The sequence below is a fragment of the Dipteris shenzhenensis genome, chromosome 18, assembly GCF_047967505.1.
Source record: "Dipteris shenzhenensis isolate YYH24624 ecotype China chromosome 18, Dip_SZ_1.0, whole genome shotgun sequence".
In the NCBI taxonomy this organism is placed as follows: Eukaryota; Viridiplantae; Streptophyta; class Polypodiopsida; order Gleicheniales; family Dipteridaceae; genus Dipteris; species Dipteris shenzhenensis.
This window is the reverse complement of record NC_141613.1, coordinates 34329494-34344090: the sequence shown is the minus strand read 5'-3', so window position 1 is coordinate 34344090 and position 14597 is coordinate 34329494.

The following is a 14597-nucleotide window of genomic DNA, read 5'->3' as shown; positions in this document are numbered from 1 at the left end:
TTCGACCTGATCATAGAAATGAACATGCACTGTGACAACAAGGAAACACATGGAAAACAATAGCCCCGCCATGCTATCATGCCAAACAACCAGTACTTTGGCATGCTTCAGAAGCTCAATTGCGAGCAGTGCAAGATCCTCGAAGACATCATGCTTAAGAACATTACAAACCCTTAAAAACAATTTCACCTTTTCCTCTCTGGAGAGGCGAGCACAAGGAAATGTTAGCAGATCTAACTCCTAAACTCATCATGGGTAATTTCAATTCAATAAGATTGCATTCACCACTTGTTAGGCTCATGCAATCAGTTGTAACCCCTTGCAATCGTTCACATCCTATGAGGATACTCCATTACTTGAATAACACGATTGTCTTCATTTTCTTGTCTCTCAGAGCTCTCTCTACCTTTCCATCTCTTTGCATGCGTAGCATCTCTCTCTCTTCTCAAATTCACATGGTATTAGACGAGTGATCGCCTCGCATTCTCCCAACCATTTTGTTTCAACCTTTGCAGGGTACACACCCTCCCTATCCCCTATTAAAGCATGGCATCAACTAGTTCCACACAGTGAAGCGATACTATGACATTGAAAGGCTCAACAATGCAAATTACCGCCTCTGGTCAATAAAGATGGAGATTCTCTTCAAACGATCTGATCTCTAGGCTGTAGTCAATGGTTCCTCCATTGATTCTGGCATAGGTCTTCCTGACAACAAAGCCAAGTCGGACATCATCCTTCACTGCAGAGACTCTCAAATCCAATTTGTGCATTCACTCATGACATCCAAGGCTGTCTGGGACAAGCTAAAGGTGACTTATAGATCATATAGACTTGTCTACCGAGTTGAATGTTCACAAATAGTTGATGAATCTCTCCTTATCAGAAAATCAATCCATTCCTGATTTTCTTAACTCATGGCAAGCACTTCTGGATGAATTGGTTGGGGTCGCATTGGCCATCCCTGACACACAACAAGCGACCATGTTGCTTTCCGCTCTTCCTCCTTCATGGCGAGCTTTTGTCACGACCCAATCCAGTGTCATAGCACTCAATCTACCTTCCTTAATCGGCAAGATTCTGCAGGAGGACACCATTCGCAAACATTCAAATAACGCACAAACAACCAATCCCACTGCGCTCTACAGTAATCCAAAGTTCAACAAATCCTATAAGAAGAACAAGAATTTCTTCTGCCCGTCTCTGCCATCTGGCAGTTCCTCCACTCCTCCACTCCTTCCAAGTCCTTCTCCGACCAACAATGGTGGTAGACCCTTCTGGAGGCAATCCGTAAATTATCCCAAGACCAACCAAGGATTAGGGCAGCCACACAACTTGAGTACTCAAGCAAATGCTGCATCCACTGAGCCACCTCTGTCGTTATTTTGCACAACTGACAATCCTTTGCATGGACTGCCACAACATTGCTCGACCTAGTTCTTGGATACCAGCGCATCAAGGCACATGACATCTCACCACTCGTGGTTTATGGATTTCAAAGTTTTTTATCAACTCATTCCAGTCTATTTCGGTTGCAACAGTCACCTTGATGCATTTGGTTATGGTACTCTTCTTGTACACCTTCCAAATGATCAAGAAGTTTGTCTGCATGACGTCTACTTGGTTTCATCACTGCATAAGAATTTGCTATCTTTCTCGGCTCTCACTTCTCAACACTAGCATTGAATTCTCAACTGACTATAGCATAGTATGCTCACTTCACCCAAATCCTCTACAACAATTTCAATATCCACGGGATAATGGTCTTAATCCATTTGGTGAGGGCAAGCCGGTTCTTCAAGCCTTCGTGGCCACCACACTCGATACTGCTATCACTCTTTGGCATCGTAGATTTGGTCACTTGAACTATTCTTATCTCCTTTAAATGAGTCGTCAAAATATTGTGAATGGACTTCCACGGCTACACAATCCTGCAAATCCCTTTTGTGAACCTTCTGTCATGGGCAAACTCCACAAAATGACATTCTTTGGTCTCCATGGGACTTGGTCGCCAGGATTGCTCCTTGTTGTTCATTCTGATGTTTGTGGCCCGATGTAGAACCCCATTCTCTTGGTGGCACAGCCTACTTCCTACTCTTTGTGGATGACAATAGTTCATACTGTGTCATATATCTGCTTCACCACAAGAGTGAAACCTTCATGCATTTCCAGTGCTACCACATCATGGCCGAGGTATAAACTAGAGCAAAATTGCATACACTATACAGAGATGGTGGTGGGGAGTATTTTTCTCGACAATTTGATCAATACTATTTGGATCATGGTATAATTCACCAACGCACTATCCCTGATACTTCTGAGCAAAATGGAGTGGCTGAAAAGAAAATATGTACTGTCATGGAGTCTAGAAGAACCATGATGACGGATGCCTAGTTGCCTCACACATTTTGGGGTGAAGCAATCGCCACTGCAACTTACCTGCAGAACATTGCCGCTCCAAGTCGCCAACCCAACGTCACACCCCATGAACTCTGGACCGGTTTCAAACCCACTGTTCATCATTTGAGAGTTTTTGGGTCCCCAACTTATGCCCATGTACTTGACAAGCATCGGAAGAAGCTTGATGCCAAGGCCAAAGAGTACATACTAATCCACTATGGACATCCCCATGGAATCAAGGCCTACAAACTCTTTGATCAAAACGCTTTTGCTTATGGTTATGGTGCAAGCGTTGCTATGCTTCTACACACACAAGGAAACTTCTGACGTTGACTTGCCTAGGGTGATGCTACTAGCTTACACTAGAAGAACAGCGCATCACTACAAGGCATAGGCCATTTTCCGACGGAAATACCGACGCTTTTTACATTAAAAATTTTTTTTTTCACGGGCGCAAAGGTCGCTATAAAAGTCGTTAAAATCGTCGGAAAAGGAGCGTCGCTATAAACCGTCGCTATATAGCGACGCTGTTAATCGTCGCTATATAGCGACGATGTAAACGTCGCTATATAGCGACGATATAAACGTCGCTATATAGCGATGATGTAAACGTCGCTATATAGCGACTGTGTTAATCGTCGCTATATAGCGACACTGGTAAACGTCGCTATATAGCGACGATTAACAGAAGGTAAAAAAAATGGTTAGTGGGGCTAAACAGGGCCAAAAGGAAGCCCTGTTTAGCCCCACTAACCTTTTTTTTTTTTTTGTAATTACAAAAGAAAGTTTTTTATAACAAAATTTCCCTTGCTTGCAGGGTGATACAAAATTGTTCTTGTGAACGATGAGGAAGAAATGCATATACATATACAACTGTGTTTGAAACAAAATTACCCTGTGAAAGGGCGATACAAAATGGCTCTAACGAGCGGATATGAAAAATGCTACTACCACTACTAATCCGAATCCGAATCCGAATCGTCTTGTTGGGCTGTTCCCTGGTCCTCGGCACCTGCATCTTCTCCCTCGTCCCCGACACCTCCGTCTTCTCCTTCGTCATCGGCACCTGCGTCCGATCCTTGCCCCTGTTGATCGCTCGTCTCTGATGATGGGACGCTTGAGCTTTGACCCTGAGAGTGAACCATATAAATCGAAAATTAGATTGGAACTTAAATTAAAAAGTGAGATTACAAGCGGGAGTAAACTTATACCGTGCGAGCAGCCACCTCAGCCCAATCGTCGACTGTCGCTCCCATTGCCTCTTGCTCAATGAACCACGGCTTGGTTCCTATCCGAAATGCGCGCCGCGTCTCTGCATCCGTAGGAAGATGACCCATCGCAGCTTGCTGTGGATCCAATTTACGAGAGTTAGAGTTAGCTAAAGTGCATGTAATATGTAAGTAAAACAAATAGAACAATACATTAAATGGAAAGAAGTAAACTTACCACGGTTGCCTCGAACGCATACCGTCCACCTGCACCAAAGTGCGAAGTACCTACGACATCCAGCCGTCTCTTCGCAGCCCTCCTCTGACCCTCGAACATTTCAGGATGGTCCCTATGTTGCTTCTTGAAGTACTTCCAATCAGCTTTGTCTGCCCAGCTGGGTTTAGACAACCCCTTTGTAATGGAAGTACGCATGGTTGATCTGCGATGCTTTAGGACCAAACCCATGCGCTCGAGCATATAACTGTTATTAAACTCCACATTTGGCGGATTAGGAAATCTGAGTTTTAACTCATCGATCACCGCCTGCTTCTTTTGGCCATCTTGATACCGCCAATCGATATTTATGCCGCTCTTGAAGTGATGACTCATCAACCGCCTCATGGCGGCCATCACTGCTTTGCCCTTTTTGTCTTCTATTATCTCTCCGGCAGATGTGATTTGATAGGAGAGATCCCCTGATGAGTAAGGGGGACTGACGGTAGCAGAGTCTGAAGGAGTGGAAGCTGCGCGACCGCTTCCGGATCGAGGAGTAGCTGTGCGAGTAGGAGAGGGAAAGGGACCTGACTGATACTGTGTCTCCGGACCAAGTGGAGACCTAAAGGAGCGTGAGTGTGCTGACTCGTCTACATCTCCTGAGTCAGCACAACATGAGCCGCCCATCCTACTCTTCCTTCCCTTGCGGGAGGCATGCGCAGGTGATGATCCCGCGGTCGAAGGGGCGCGAGGGGATGGCTGGGCTGTACGTCCACCCGTCGGTGTAGGGGAAGGAATTGCGGAGGTCCTCTGAGAGAGCAGAGAGAAGAATCTCGCTGCCTCCTCATCGCTCATCTGCGCTACAAACTCGTCGGGAGTCCCAACAAAGCCATGCGCGGCTAGCAAAGGAGTCCCCTGAGGGGTAGTCGCAGTGCTACGTGGAAGAGGGGTCGGACCAGGGGTAGTCACAGTGCTAGGACCGAGAGGAGTCGGACCAGGGGTAGTCCTCGGGGTAGTCGCCTGAGAGGAATCAAAGTCCTCTGGAGCATATAGATCGTGAGCTCTCCTCCTGCGAGGCTGTCCGTACTCGTCCGATGAGCGACGTGATCCCATGTCTAACATAGACACAAACACGAAAACAGAAAACAAATAAACAAACATGAGCATTCTCATAGGCATAGGCATAGGCAAGAAGAAAGAAGAGGGAAAGGAAAGAAGAGGGAAAGGAAAGAGGGAAAGAAGAGGGAAAGATAAGAGGGAAAGAAGATGTAAAGGAGAAGGGGGAAATAGAGTGGGAAATAGAGAATGAGCTTATGCAGAAATAGAGAATGAGCTTATGCTTCTCTCATTCTCTATTTCCGCATAAGCTCACGCATGTGCATGAGCTTATGCGGAAACTTAAGCATAAGCTCATGCACATGCATGAGCATAAGCATGAGAAGGATGATTTCCGCATGCTTATGCTCATGCGGAAAAAGAGAAGGAGCTTATGCAGAAAAAGAGAAGGAGAGAAGCATCTCTCATTCTCTATTTCCGCATAAGCTCCTTCTCTTTTTCCGCATGAGCTTATGCTTATGCTCATGGGTGAGCATGAGCTTATGCTCATGTTTCCGCATATGCGAAAATAGAGGAGGAGAGAAGCATAAGCTTCTCTCATTCTCTATTTCCGCATATGCTCACGCAAAAGAGAAAGAGAAAGAGCTTATGCGGAAAAAGAGAAAGAGCTTATGCGGAAAAAGAGAATGAGATCCGCATATGCTTCTCTCATTCTCTATTTCCGCATAAGCTCCTGCGGAAACTTCCGCATAAGCTCATGCTCATGAATAAGCATAAGCTCATGCTTATGCTCATGCGGAAATAGAGAAGGAGCTTATGCGGAAAAAGAGAAGGAGCTTATGCGGAATAAGAGAAGGAGCTCATGCGGAAACTTGCATGCGGAATAAGAGAAGGAGCTTATGCGGAAAAAGAGAATGAGAGAAGCATATGCTTCTCTCATTCTCTATTTCCGCATAAGCTCTTGCGGAAACTTACGCATAAGCTCATGGACATGAATGAGCATAAGCATGAGCTTATGCTTATGCTCATGCATAAGCATAAGCATAAGCTCATGCTTATGCTCATGCGGAAAAAGAGAAGGAGCTTATGCGGAAAGAGAGAAGGAGCACTTGCGGAAACTTGCGGATAAGCTCTTGCGGAAACTTGCGGATAGCTTATGCTTATGCTTATGCTTATGCTTGCGGAAACTTGCGGAAACTTGCGGAAACTCATGCTTATGCTCATGCGGAAATAGAGAAGGAGCATAAGCATGAGCATAAGCATAAGCATAAGCATAAGCATGAATGAGCATAAGCATGAGCTTATGCTTATGCTTATGCATAAGCATAAGCATAAGCTCATGCATAAGCTCATGCTTATGCTCATGCGGAAACTTGCGAAGGAGCTTATGCGGAATGAGAGAAGGAGCTTATGCGCAAAAAGAGAAGGAGCTTATGCGGAAAAAGAGAAGGAGCACTTGCGGAAACTTGCGCATAAGCTCTTGCGGAAACTTGCGCATAAGCTCATGACAAGCTCCTTCTCTCATTCCGCATAAGCTCCTTCTCTATTTCCGCATGAGCATAAGCATGAGCTTATGCTTATGCTTATGCATAAGCATAAGCATAAGCTCATGCTTATGCTCATGCGGAAATAGAGAAGGAGCTTATGCGGAATGAGAGAAGGAGCTTATGCGGAAAAAGAGAATGAGAGAAGCATATGCTTCTCTCATTCTCTATTTCCGCATAAGCTCTTGCGGAAACTTACGCATAAGCTCATGCGGAAGAATGAGCATAAGCATGAGCTTATGCTTATGCTTATGCATAAGCATAAGCATAAGCTCATGCTTATGCTCATGCGGAAAAAGAGAGGGAGCTTATGCGGAAAAAGAGAAGGAGCACTTGCGGAAACTTGCGGATAAGCTCTTGCGGAAACTTACGCATAAGCTCTTGCGGAAGCATGAGCATAAGCATGAGCTTATGCTTATGCTTATGCATAAGCATAAGCATAAGCATAAGCATAAGCATAAGCTCATGCTTATGCTCATGCGGAAATAGAGAAGGAGCTTATGCGGAATGAGAGAAGGAGCTTATGCGGAAAAAGAGAATGAGAGAAGCGTATGCTTCTCTCATTCTCTATTTCCGCATAAGCTCTTGCGGAAACTTACGCATAAGCTCATGCGGAAGAATGAGCATAAGCATGAGCTTATGCTTATGCTTATGCATAAGCATAAGCATAAGCTCATGCTTATGCTCATTCTTCCGCATGAGCTTATGCGTAAGTTTCCGCAAGAGCTTATGCGGAAATAGAGAATGCATAAGCTCATGCTTATGCTCATGCGGAAAAAGAGAGGGAGCTTATGCGGAAAAAGAGAAGGAGCACTTGCGGAAACTTGCGGATAAGCTCTTGCGGAAACTTACGCATAAGCTCTTGCGGATGAATGAGCATAAGCATGAGCTCATGCTTATGCTCATGCGGAAATAGAGAAGGAGCTTATGCGGAATGAGAGAAGGAGCTTATGCGGAAAAAGAGAATGAGAGAAGCGTATGCTTCTCTCATTCTCTATTTCCGCATAAGCTCATGCGGAAACTTACGCATAAGCTCATGCGGAAGAATGAGCATAAGCATGAGCTTATGCTTATGCTTATGCATAAGCATAAGCATAAGCTCATGCTTATGCTCATGCGGAAAAAGAGAAGGAGCTTATGCGGAAAAAGAGAAGGAGCACTTGCGGAAACTTGCGGATAAACCGTTCATAATCGATGGATGTTTTTTCTCGAGCGGTTTATGAAAACTTTAAAGGGGTTTGTAAGACAAAGAGCAAGACCAGAAGCAAGCATGGCAGAGGGATGGCTTGTGCAAGAGTCATTAGTATATATCACAGAGTTTCTTGCATCCACGGATCCTGATATGCCGCAAGCTTGGCACAACAAGGATGATGATCGCATCATTGGCGAGGTCCCCCAAGGAAAAGGGATTGAAAGAAAGATGAGCGAAGAGCAAATGGAGAAATTCAATAAGTTTTGTATCCTCAATAGCCCTGAGATGCAGAAGTGGATTGAGAGATATGAAGTGGCCAAAGCAGAAAGAATAAATGCAAGGATGAGATTCAGAGTAATGTACAGGCGATCACAACCATATCCACGAGATCTGGCTCTTCTCCCTACTCACATGTCACTTGATTGGCTACAACTAGCTATACGTAAAGCCGAACGTGATGGAGAGACAATAAACGAGCGCGAGCGGGAGTTATCATCTGGATGTATGGTGCATGTAAGTTTCTTATCTCTTGATGTAATTAAGTAATTATTTGTGGCAATATATGCTATAAAATAGGTGCATCTTCATTGTTTTAATGATGCTCTTTTACAGTACAAAAAGTACAGTGCATTATGGTCATATGGACGATATTTTTGCATAGAACGCATCGATTCAAAGAGAGTCACGTATGATTGTGGAGTCATGGCTAACTTCACACAAGATAGCCGAGCAAGTGCTTCGGATACCAATCTTCTCTCCTCACAGTTGGATTATTGTGGAACCATACGCGACATCTATGAAATTGATTTCAGACGATTTACTATTTTCATTCTTGATGTAAAATGGTTTAGAACTACTTACAACGGTCCCCATGCAACTGTGAGAAAAGATGGTAGCGGTCTCTTTGCAATAGACTCCACCAAACATTGGACCGATGAAAGTGATACTTTTGTTCTTCCCGAGCACTGTGAGCAGGTGCATACTAATGATTTAATTAGTCGAAGCTTTCGTTTTTTAAGTCCATTGATATATATATAATTGACGACATTTGGCACGTGATTTTTCATCTTCAATATAGGTGGTTTTTCATCCGGATCATTCTGATCCAAGATGGTGGTACGTGATCCAAGTTGCACCACGAAGTAAGCAGATTTTTGAAGATGGAGATGTGGATATGGAGATGCCACTACCAAATCCGGATCCAATTAATGAATCTAGCGAAGAAGATATAGATCACCATATGAGGCAAGAGGAAGATGCGCATAATGACATCGCACGGGAGGAGGATGGAGATCACGATATTGACGAGGAAGACAACAATCGTCAAGATCAATCACCACACTTAAGCTTAATTGAAGAAGATGATCAAATACTTTTAGGTGAACGTACGATGCTAGAGTACGATGATGATATAGGAGATCAACTCGGTATAGAGTTGGAGATAGACTTGCTTGGCGCCTTAGACTTGGCTCAAGATGAAACAGTTGATGTAAATGCTCTTATTTAATTTGATTTTTCTCATCTCCAACTTGGACATGAATATATGAGCTTCAAAGGCTTGATGTACATGCTCTCATTTTTTATTTCTCTATGAGCTGAAACATGTATGAAAATTTAAAAAATTTTGTCATTGGAAGAAAATAAATTTTAAGGCTAAAAAAAAAAAAAAAACCTCTCTGTAAAACGTCGCTATAATATAGTCTCAGTGTCGCTATATAGCGACCTTAGTAAAAGTCGCTATATAGCGACTTTTACTAAGGTCGCTATATAGCGACCTTTAAAAGTCGCTATATAGCGACTTGTACTAACGTCGCTATATAGCGACGCTTATTAAAAGTCGCTATATAGCGACGATTTACGACACCCGATTTTTATACCGACGATTAACGCTAAGCGGGCGCTAATCGTCGGTACGTAAACGTCGCAATAGGATGCGTGTGTAGTAGTGCATGCCATTAGACCTTGGTGGTATGACTTTACACTCTATAGTACACCTCCCGCTTCTTTTAGCAAGTTATACATCACTATCTGCAGAGAAACTATAGACTCCATCCGAAAGATACAAGGAGGTGCAACTAGTAGTCATAGACAAAATCTCTCTGGTTGGGGCTTCAGACCCTCATTGTGGCTGACTCACACATGTAGGAAATAAAACACAACCACGACTAGCCATTCGGCGAAGTAGATGTTCTACTATGCGAGAACTGTGCCAAAGCAAGCCCCAGCAAGGACTTGTGGATATTCCTTCAAAGGTATGCTGGTTTTGCCATGCTAGGATCATATTGGAAGTCAAAACTACCATACTCCGAGCTGCGTGAACCCATGCGGCAAAATAATGCATCTTTTCTTGACCTCCTCAACAAGATCAGAGTCGGCTCACAGTCTGATGCATACCTCGAAGTCCTGAACAAACAATGCCTTAGAGAACCACCGCACAAGCACAATATCCCCCACCTTTTCTACACAAATGCTTCTAAAGATGCCCACAACAAGTACATTTTCAGGACAATAGCCACACCAGTGCACATTCTAAAAGTGAAATATATACGACACAGAACGTGTAGCAAGTCCATAAAAACTCCCACAGTCTCTAAGAAGACAATTGTAGGCTACACTATGAGCTCCGCCTAAAAGTAGGTATGCTCGTAGAGATTTGCTCACAAAGCTTAAACATTGTCGACAGGTTGTCAATGGGGCAGATGGGATCTTCACAGACAGTGACATGGAATGTAAACCATACGTGCTTTGGATCCCGTTCAATGACCAAAACACTAGAATGTGGACACACTCGGAAAACAAATGCGTCTACAAGAAAGGCTCACCCACAAATTGGACATCCATACTTCAAGTCATTCGCGAGTTCCAAATTGGGAAGAAGTACTTGAACACCATCTCACACAAACAATTCGCCGTACAGCCTGCAATTGTTGCGGGGACGGTACATCGATCGCAAGGGTTGACAGTGGAATCACTTGCATTCGATCCTTCAAACATACGAGCGCATGGGCTAGTCTATACAACTCTCTCACGTGTGCATGATCCTTCCAACCTTTTCCTTTGATCAAGATTAGAACAAAAGCATATTAAAGTTGACCCGATGGTGCAAGAAGAAATCTCAAGGTTGAGATTAACATGTCGCTGGCCTTTCGGCCACAGCGGCATCGCAAGGGAGGAAACAAGACCTAGAACCTTGCAAGCAGTGAACACATGGTCATTCCCGGACACCATGAGCTTATCTTGAGTGGAGCAATACTATGCCTGCAAGAAACACACACCAACCCACCACCAAGTTCATAATGCCAGCTCCTGTAAATGTTTGCTAACCATATTCCAACAAACAACCGGATGCTAGCCAAATCGCAATCATCAACTTGTACAAGTCGCCATTCGCCAAAACGACAACATTGCTCATTCCACCCACGCATTGGGGGATTTCGACATCGACTTCAACCATCGTTCGCCAAACCATGGCTCGATCCTAAGACTTCATGCTCCGCCACGACATGCGACGACTTCTCAACGTGGCGACGATAGGTCAACGCGTTATTTCAAAGCGGATTCCGTCTGCTGATGAGTGTGGCCATGTTTTCTTCTTGGATTTCAATAATCTGCAGGCCAGAAAACTATGTTCAAGGCATGATCCTTACCACGCGGATTTACGGAGAAAGCCTGCAATCAAGGGATCATGGATGGCGGAAAGAATCTTTGATTCGTCACTCAATTTGCTGGACAATTCCGTCTCCGTCCTGCTGCCGATTTGTCGCCTGCGACGATAAAATCTTTTGGGTGATTTGACAAATGTTGTAGGCTCACGATGAGTTATCATATAATTTTCTTGCCTGCAAGACGGAGCTTCTCCGGTTATGAATAATAATATTTTGATCGCATTTGAAGAATCTATTAAGAAATCAGTCGATCACTGTACAGTCAAATTCGACGACTAATATGAAATCATTTGAAGAATCTAGTAAAAAACCAGTAGATCAGTGTACAGGCAAATTTGGCGACAAATAGTGCTTGAAAGTTGCCGTATTTAGTGGGCGCCCATCTCTTCAACAGCCAAAATTAGCGAGATTCTTAGCAAATGCACGGCACCGGCCAAATTGAAGCCCCGAATTCAGGAGCAGCACTAAATGTAGCGAGATTGCACCAATCTTAAATCAATTTCAATCCTCTCACCACCAATCTTAGAGGGGATTCCCGCATTGCCCACAAGGTTTGCTGAAGTTTTATAGGCTGCAAAATAGGAACGGAAGTCCCCAATGAACCTCTCAACGTTCTCGCCATGTTTTATGGCAAATCTAGGATAATACACTATTTTGCTATATATATATATATATATATATGAAACTCCAACATCGTCAAAAAGCTTGATGTTAGTATTGAAAAGTGCACATTTTCATTGAATCATGCACATTTTCATGGAATCATCAAGTTGTAGTAAAGGATTTCCATGCTAGACAACTTTCAAAACACGTGGAAGTGCTCTCTTACATGTATGTGTGGATACTTGAGTTTAAGCTATAATTTAATGTCTTCAAAGGAGTTTTGTTTGGGTACCAATTTAAAACCACACTTCTTCCTATTGAGTCTAGTGAAGAGTGCTTCATAAATAGCTCTCAACTATTATTTTTAGATGAAGGTTCGTGAACAAATTAAGTGAACATACTAATATAATATATTGCTTTTGGTGATTCATATTGCGTCGATACCATGAACATAAAAATTGGCCATAAAAATTTATGAGGTTGACAACCAGCAAAGCGATTGGGTTAGCAAACCTTCTAATTGCATTCTTGCATGACCCCAACTCACTGCACTAGGTTGTATGTGACATGACACAATGTTTATCATTCCATACAAGTCTGAGCTTTTCTCAAACCTTGAGCCACAATGCATCATGTGGCCTTAAAACTTATGAGATAGCGCTTCTTTTTGCATGTGTGTCGACTTTGCCCTAATTCTTAGGGCAACATTTTAGACCCTCCATGGCTCGAAAAATGCAAATCCAAGGGTTTTGATGTAATTGTTCGACTAAGAGATTGCACTGCCAATGCAACATGATTTCTATGCAATCTCTCTCTAGGCAATGTAAAACATTCTAAAGACAGCTTACATCATATCAGGAAGAAGGACAAGAAGAGACAACGAGGGGGGACAGAGATCTTGCACTAATTTTTCTTTCACTGGCCTTAATTTTCACATTGTGCGGGGCATATGGCTTACTTTCGCGTGGGGGGGCGGACTAATGCAAATACAATTTCAATTTTTGTATCAAAGGAGGAACATCTTAGTTGGAATTAGAGATTGCACTGGCAATCCACATGATTTTTATATAGCCTCTCTCTAGGCATTGCAAGCATTCTAAAGAATGCCAATCCAAGGTTTTTGATGTAATGGTTGGACTTAGGGATTGCATTGCCAATGTCACATGATTTATTTATAGTCTCTCTCTATGCAATGTTGTTTTTGATGTAATTGTTGGACTTAGAGATGCTTTGCCAATGCCACATGATTTTTATATAGTCTCTATCTAGGCATTGCCGTGAATCCAAGGTTTTTGATGTAATGGTTGGACTTAGAGACTGCACGGCCAATGCCACATGATCTGTATATAGTCTCCCTCTAGGCAACGTACGCATTTTGAAGATTGCCAATCCAAGGTTTTTGATGTAACGATTGGACTTAGAGATTGCAATGCCAATGCCACATGATTTCTTTATAGTCTCTCCCTATACATTGCAAGCATTCTAAAGAATGCGAATCCAAGGTTTTCGATGTAATTGTTGGACTTAGAGATTACATTGCCAATGCCACATGATTTATATGGTCTATGAGGACCAACTTTATGTGTGTGGAGTAGAATTACATTTGGCTATGAATGATTGGCTAATGTGGGCGTTGCATGACAAGGGGTGTGTGGCATTGGCTATGGTGCTTAACACACTAGAGTTCTTGAATGTGGCAATGTGGCAATGGGGAGTGCAGCTTGTGTCATACATTGAATAGATAGAACCTTAGATCATCCCCCCAAAAAAATCTATTGGGTTGGTGCCATGGCAGTCAAAGCAATAAACTTGAAATTCTAACTACTTAATGACGGAAGTACTAAAAAGTCTAAAATTCTAAATAGATGCTTTCCTTGTGAGTGTCAATTAGACCAAAGGAGCCAATAAAAAGGCGGTGCCTTTCCCCCTTTCTCTCCGTGGGAAGACCCAATAAAGTGGCATAAACAAGGTTTTTAAAATATCCTTATGTATAAAGGTCTTATAAAAAGTTGAGCTAGTCAACATGTGGCATATTATTAGCCCACCAATGCCTTGGGTATTGGTCCACATAGGTTTACCAAGAAGCTATTTTTTTTCTCTTTTTTTGTTGAAAAATTTACATTCTTCCTCTGTGGTTCTTCATGAGATGCCTTTACATTTTGAAAAAATTAAAAAATCGATAGGGGCAACCCCTTACACTATTCAAAAGTTATGGGTGCTCAAGATTGGCCCCCTTGGTAGGAAGAATGTATGGTTCCACCAATTTTACTGAGCTATAGTAAGGATTAGTTCTTATGGACTCTAATCTCGTGATATACTTTGCCTTGCCTACCTTTCATAGGAGGGTGATCCCCTTTTCTTGCAATTTTCTTTTTTCGAATACAATTTTAGTGTTGGGTTAAAAAAATTTTGGCCCCTTTACCTTTACCCTAGAGGACATTCTTGCAATGATTCAATAGACGTTGGAAATTGTCCATCCTTCAAATGCGGCATCTATGTGAGAAGAACACTGATGAAGCTCTTTGCAAATTTTATGCCGACTCTACCTGTATTCAAGGGTTGATTTTGAGTTTTCCCTGGCTGCGATAAGTCGAAAATCGTGGACTCCTTATCTCCTCTCGATTTCTCGATGTTAGTGCTACCTCATGATGTGAAAATTGGGAGGTCAGGCTGAGGTACATGGGAATGCCCTCCTAGCTAAAAAGTCCAAAAGTT